Source organism: Mustela lutreola, chromosome 5 (genome assembly GCF_030435805.1).
Source record: "Mustela lutreola isolate mMusLut2 chromosome 5, mMusLut2.pri, whole genome shotgun sequence".
Classification (NCBI taxonomy): domain Eukaryota; kingdom Metazoa; phylum Chordata; class Mammalia; order Carnivora; family Mustelidae; genus Mustela; species Mustela lutreola.
The window spans coordinates 1,366,990-1,373,762 of NC_081294.1; the positions used below are offsets into that span (position 1 = coordinate 1,366,990).

General features: G+C 50.3%; 1 pseudogene; it reads left to right on the forward strand.

Annotated features, from left to right (window-relative positions):
* The first annotated feature begins 3,615 nt into the window (after positions 1-3,615).
* LOC131832753 (U2 spliceosomal RNA) lies at positions 3,616-3,741 on the forward strand (annotated as a pseudogene).
* The last annotated feature ends 3,032 nt before the right edge of the window (positions 3,742-6,773 follow it).

Here is a 6,773-nt window from a genome sequence, read left to right on the forward strand (position 1 = left end):
CTCCTTCAAGTGATTTGTGGAAGCAAGTAGGGTACATGTATATACATCAGCCAAAGGAAAATCTCAAAAATGGATGCTTGATGGCCATGGAATGCTGGGGTCACATGCCCAGAACTGATGTTTGAGGTCACAGAGGGCAGCTGCTGCCATGTCCCCCATGGTGAGTCCTTGGTGCCACGGCGAGATGCCATGTACGTTTGCCCTGGGAAGGTCTAGCCTGAAGCTACTCACAAGCAGGAATCAAGAAGGTGGTCCGTCTGGTCTGAGTTCTGGCTCAGCATTTCACTGTGAGAGCAGGCACTCAGCACATCGTCTCTCCTGACGCACTGTCCTTATCCAAGCAGCTCCCACAGGGATTACATGCGTAGGTGCAAGTTAGCACAATGACTGGGAACAAGAACTTCTTAGAAAATGTTAACCGTCCATGTTGATGCAAAAGCTGGAAAAAATCCTTTCTGAAGGTTGAGTAATACTCGCTTACGTATATGGACCACAGCTTCTTTATCCGTTCTTCTGTGGATGGACGTCCAGGCTCTTCCCACAGTTTGGTGAGTGTGCGCATCGCCGCTATGAACATTAGGGTGTATATGGCGCTTCTCTTCTCTACTTCTGTATATTTGAGGCGAATACCTCGTAGTCCAACTGCTGGATCATAAAGTATCTCAATTTTTAGTTTTTTGAGGCAACATGGATGGGACTGGAGGAGATGATGCTGAGTGAAGCAAGTCAAGCAGAGAGAGTCGATTATCATACGGTTTGCTTACTCGCGGAGCACAAGGAGTAGCACAGAGGACATTGGGAGAAGGAAGGGGAGGAACTCGGAGGGGGAGACGAACCACTAGAGACAGTGGACTCTGAGAAACCAACTGAGGGTTTTGGAGGGAGGCGGTGGGGGGCTGGTGAGCCTGGTGGTGGGTGCTAAGGAGGGCACGGACCGCAGGGAGCGCTGGGTGTCACGCGCAAACAATGACTCTCGGAACACGACATCGGAAACCAGTGAAGTACTGTATGGTGACCGACATAACCTAACAACAAAAAAAGAAAATATTAACCACGATTTAACCTGGGTTTGGAGCCAACCCTACTTATGAGTTACATGATCACTCGTTGGCCGGTAGGAGGGCGTGTTCCAGAAGCCCTGTGTCCGCCATGGCCTCTCAGAGGCGGACTGGAAGTCCGTGGTGCAGGGGCTTCGGGAATGCACGCGTTCTGCTGAGCACGGGGCAAGGTCTGTCCTGCAACCACCGGGCACGGCTCTAGAGCCACCCCCTATCGACAGGGTCCCCTCCTTCAGTACTAACACGTCCTTTGCTCTGTGTGTGGAAGCAAGATGACAGGCTGGCAAGATTGTCGTTAGCGGCTAAAAGTTTTCTTCCTATTTTTTATACGAGACCATGATTTTCCTCGATTTTGGAAAACTAGAAGACATTACCATTGTTCTTTTCCCGAACTTTCCCGAACTCTCTAATTTCCTAAGCTTCCTGACCTCTCTTCTGCACGCAGGATCCCCTGCGTGCGGCTGGGTGGAGGGCCAGTGAGAGCCACGTCTGGGCCCACCAATGGTAGGGCGTACCCCTTGCACCCGTCATGACCAGAGGCCCCTCCTGGCCCCACCAGTAGATCTGGTTGGTGAACTTGCAGCCGTAAAAAGCCACCGTCACAGAAGCCCAGAGAACGGGGACCCTGGCCTTCGGTGTGGACTCAGTCTCCAGGATTGTCCGTCTCCCAGTCCCCAACTGGCTGTTGCCAGCAGACGTGCTCAGCTCTGCATTTGCAGGAGGCGGTTCTTAAGAATTCAGGCTTTCCAGTAGGACCGGCCAGGGTCTTTCTCTGCCCTGGGCTGGTCGGTGACTCCAGGACAGTTCGGAAGTCCTTGATGCTCAGCACCTCTCTCTCTGAATACAGAGCTACCAGCTCCTTCCCATGGCTGCCATGACGGGGAATGGTCAGCAAGACTCCTGGGGCTGTCAGCGAGGACACAAGTTTGGAGAGAAACCAGGGCCCCACCTTCTCCCTGAGGCTCCTTTTACTAGGGTGCACCCTTGCACATGCGTGTGTGCCCATTCTCGTGCTCACGGACACAGACATGTGCACATACACACATACCAACATCCCCGTAAAAGCAACAGGGCCTCCTTGAATAGAAAGAGGACACTGTCCTGATCCTCTCAGTTAGCGGAGAGGCCAGGATTCTGCCACGTGATGCTCGACAAAATGCATCTCTGCACCTCTTCCTGCTCCAGGCCCCAGACTCTGGCTGCTCCCTCTCCTGCCTCTCCAGGGCTGTGTCCCCTGCCGTGTCCCCAACAGGGCAGGTCCACATCTTCTGACAAAGACCAGCCTGCTGCCGTCTCCCGGCTTCCCACGAGCAGCTCCGTGCGCCAGTCCGAAGAAGGAGGCAGGGCTGGGAGCTCCCAGTGCCTCTCACACGCTGGACGCTGACGGCCACCTAAACACAGGCGTCCTTTCAGAATACCGAGGACCAGGGCCACTTTCTGCAATTTCCCCCTATAAATGTCTGGGAAAAGAGCCTGGGTTTTGTAAACAGGAGTTCTACTTCTCCCACTACCTGTGTGTGTTGGTTGGTCTTCCCCTGAAGTGAAGGACCCTGAGGCCCAGCCTGGGGCTTGGGATTCCCAGATCACCTCTGAGGTGAACCCAGGCCAGTTTCCTGCCATCACATGAAGTGGCAATTGTTTAAAATGAACAAATCTCTCCTTACATGGAGCCCCAGCCCTGCTTTAAAGTCTGACAAATCTTCCATTTCTTTGTAAAACCTTTCCTATTTGGGGGCTAAGAAATGATAAGAAATGATAAGACTCCCCATGGACAGAAAACTATCTTTCTCAATTTCCTGTTTTTTTTTTTTTTTGTTTGTTTTTACAACACAAATAGTTATTAAAGCTCTGTATCAGAATTATACGCTTGATTCCTAATATATGCCAAAATACATTTATCCAATATTTATAGGAGGGTCGCGCATAAAGTAGATGACCTCGAGAACACGAACTATCAATTTGTGCTGCTCAGACTCCATTCGGCGAGTTAAGGGATTAGGAATGAAATTTAAGGAGAAGCCAAAGGGTACATTTATTTATGATAAATATTTTAAGCATCTGTCATAAAGTGTGCCCAACACTGTCTGCACTTGGATGGCTGATTTCCATGTTTTATCTGTCTCTACACCCCAAGTTCTTTTTACACATTTTCACATACAGCTGCTCTGATTTTTCTTGCCCTGAAATTTTTGAGGTTAATCTGCAGGAACTCTCTTGTGACAGCGGAATCTGGGGGCCCCTCCCCCTCCCAGCCAAGGGCTCCTTAACGTGAAGCCGTGGAGGGTCCAGACATCTCATAGCAGATTTCGACGCTGGGCTGACCCAGGCCGGATGCAAACGGCTCTGGGCACTGACGGTGCCCTGTTGTGCCCTCTCCCTCTCGTCGTGATAAGGGATGGTCCTTTTCTCAGTGTCCCTGCCCTGGGGCACAGTTCTGCACTGATTTCATGCTGCAGCTTCACTTAACTTTTATGAGATACACCTCAAGACAAAACACTTTATTTCACTCTCAGAATAAGTACTTATTAACTCCCATTTAAAGTCTTATTTTTATTATATCGCTTCTCGGCCTTTTGGCTAAGATCAAGTGTAAAGTCTTATTTTTAGCAGATTGCTTTTCTTTTTTTCAGAGGAGCATTTGGATTTTGGATTAGAGAGAGAATTTCGACAAACCTGAAGTCCCTTTAATCCTAATAAAGCATGTTGGAGTGGTGTTAAACATGTTTATAAAAAATACATGCATTTGCATTGGCAAGAAATCTTCCAGAAAATGCCAAGAATTTCCAGGCACCTCTAAGATTTTCTAGACAGTAAGTGATCACTTCTTGGTCTTTGGGAGCATGTTGGATGGCCTTCACTCACTCCGTATCAAGAAATACAAGTAGCAAAGTCTGTGTCACGCTCTTCGAGGCCTGCTCATGATACCGGTGCCTGTAGATGTTGTTAGATCACCACAGAACAGTAGGTTACAGGGACGGGATATCATTTCTTCTACATCCAGTAAGAACAATCCTAAGGTTTTTCAGAACGAGGAATACAAACACGTTCTACTTTTAAATACCGCCATAGTTAAAGAGATCTGGTAAAACCATGGCCTATGACGTTTGCTTGCGGCGAATCCCTTCAGCTACTTCCTCTGCGAATGTCTTTGTGTCCACTGCTTCCACCTGCTGGAGGTTCCTGTGGCTCCCCTTCGGGCTCTTGGCAAGACATGGTGCCACTTCCATCCGGCTCCCATGGCACATGGTGGGAAATCTGTAGTCTCTGCACTGGGGATCGCCGTCGGCCGCCAGCTGCTTTTCTTGCTTTCACAACTCAGTCTTTGATTCTAGTTCCCACGAGTTTCCTTATGAAGGTGCCTGTGGTTCTGTCGGTTTGCTTTTGATTCATCCCGTTGGGGGTTTGCTCACCTCGTGTGTGGCGGCTTCTGTCTTCCAGCCACACTTGAACTGTTTTCAGCCATGATTTCTTCAAGCACTTCCAGAGCCTCCCCTCTCGCTGCAGACTTCGGAGATGAGACCTTGGGTCCTCTGCTGATCCCACATCCGTGGGGCTCCTTGGTTTTCCCGTCTCTCTGTTGTCAGGCCGCGTGAATGTTGTTGCTCTACCCTGAGGTGCACAGATTATTATTTCTGCTGCGCCTTCGTGGTGCTACTGGGTCCAGCAAGCAGGCCTTTCCCTTCTGCTTGCCTTTTCCTTTTTTTTTTTTTTTTTTTTTAGCTTCTAGTTCTTGATTGTGATTTTCTTTCAATTGTTTCAAGGCAATTTGTAATGGATTATTGAAGAATTTTTAGGACAGCTACTTCAAAATCCTTGTTGGATGATTCAACGTCTGACTCAAGACAGTGTTGCCTACAGCTGATTGTCTGTTTTCAGTCCACTTGGGACCCCTGTGTGACTCTCATGGACTCCACCCTCCATGTGAGGAAAGCCTGGTCCTGTTGAAGCCCCCCCATTAGGTGCAGAATGTGGGTCCTGTCCTCCCTTTGTGGTGCTACCTTGTGAGGGCTGGGGGCCCACTGGCCCCTGCTGGTGTTGCCGGAGAGAGCAGGACAGGTTCCCAGCAAGGTGCCCGTGTCTCTCGTTGGTGAAGGGGAGCCGGAGCTCGGGGAGGACAGAGAGACGTCCAGGCTGGACACTCGTCATGGGGGGATTCCTACAAGTGTCCCTGGATGCTTCTGGGTCTCTCAGCAGTAGAAGGGCCTCCAGCTCGACACGGGGGAGGTGAAGACAGACGCGCTTGTCGGACGGGAAGGAGAGGGACACTGTGTTCCACAAGCAGGACAGTTGCTGGGAGCATCTGGGGACCAGACTGGGTAGAAATGGGGACGGGGGCGGGGTGGCTGGGATGTTTCCTCTGAGGACAGGACGAGGGGAGGTTAACAGGAGAGACGTGCTGACTCTGCAGTCTTCTCCCTGTGCCCTCTGCCTCCGCCGGTGCATTTGTGTGGGCGGGGAACGTTTTAATGTGTCTGCATGTTTCCTTTAATGTACATTTCACAAGAAACTGAAATCAAATGAGACCATGCTGTTGTGGTATTTTCACTTTTTAAGTTAGCAAAATGTCTAGAGGTGCTGAGGACCTATGTGACAAAGGAACTTTATTAATCTCTGGGCAGAAAACACATGAAACACATGGCGGTCAGTGCCCTGTGATCCCAGCGGGGTCATGCCTGCGTCGTGTTGTGGGTCGGGCACAGCCCCTGTGGCACCAGCTAGGCTGGGTCTCAGACATCCTCCAGGTCGCAGGGGAAGTACAGAGTACAGTCCCCTTTCCAGAAGCAGGTCTGGGTCTCCAGCAGGACTGAGGGCCCTTGGTCTGTTGGGGGCACAGTGGAGGTTGGGAGAGAAGCTGCCCCGGGTGTGGGGACCCCCAAGGAGGCTGCATGACACCAGAGTGGGCTTTGGATGGGGGGAGATACATCCTGGTTTTCAAGAACGGTGACTTTGTTTTGTTTGTAGAAGAGTTTTATCTTTTTATTTATTTTTAAAGATTTTATTTATTTCTTTTTTAGAGAGAGAGCACAAGCAGGGGGTGGGGCAGAGAGCAAGGGAGAAGCAGGTTCCCCACTGAGCAGGGAGCCCCATGCAGAGCTCGAACCCAGGACCCTGGGATCATGACCTGAGCCGAAGGCAGATGCTTCACCAACTGAGCCCCCCAGGCACCCCGGCAGTTTTAGATTCACAGGAAAGCCCAGCAGAGAGCAGAGGGTCCTCACATGCCCTCACGCCCCACCCCCATACCAGCATCCCCTTCTGACATCTTGCTCTAGTGCGGTGCAGTGGCTACAATTCATGAACAGATATTGCTACATTATTATTATTTTATTTTCTTTAAAGATTTTATTTCTTTACTTTAGAGAGAGGGAGAGAGACAATCTCAAGCAGACTCTGCTGATTGCAGAGCCCGACGAGGAACTCAATCCCACCACCCTGAGATCACGACCTGAGCTGCAACCAAGAGTCACATGGTCAACCGACGGAGCCCCCCAGGGCCTGTTCCCTGCTACACTGTTATTAACTGAAGTTCCATGAGCGTCACTCTGGGTGTTGCATAGTCTGTGGGTTTGGACAAAGGTGTCATAACAGATGCCCACCACTGTAGTAAAATACAGTATTTTCACTGCCTGAAAAATCCTGTCTTCATAGCTTTGCATTTTCCAGAACATCACAGAGTTGGATCCTCATGCAGGGGGCTCCGTTCAGACCAGGTTC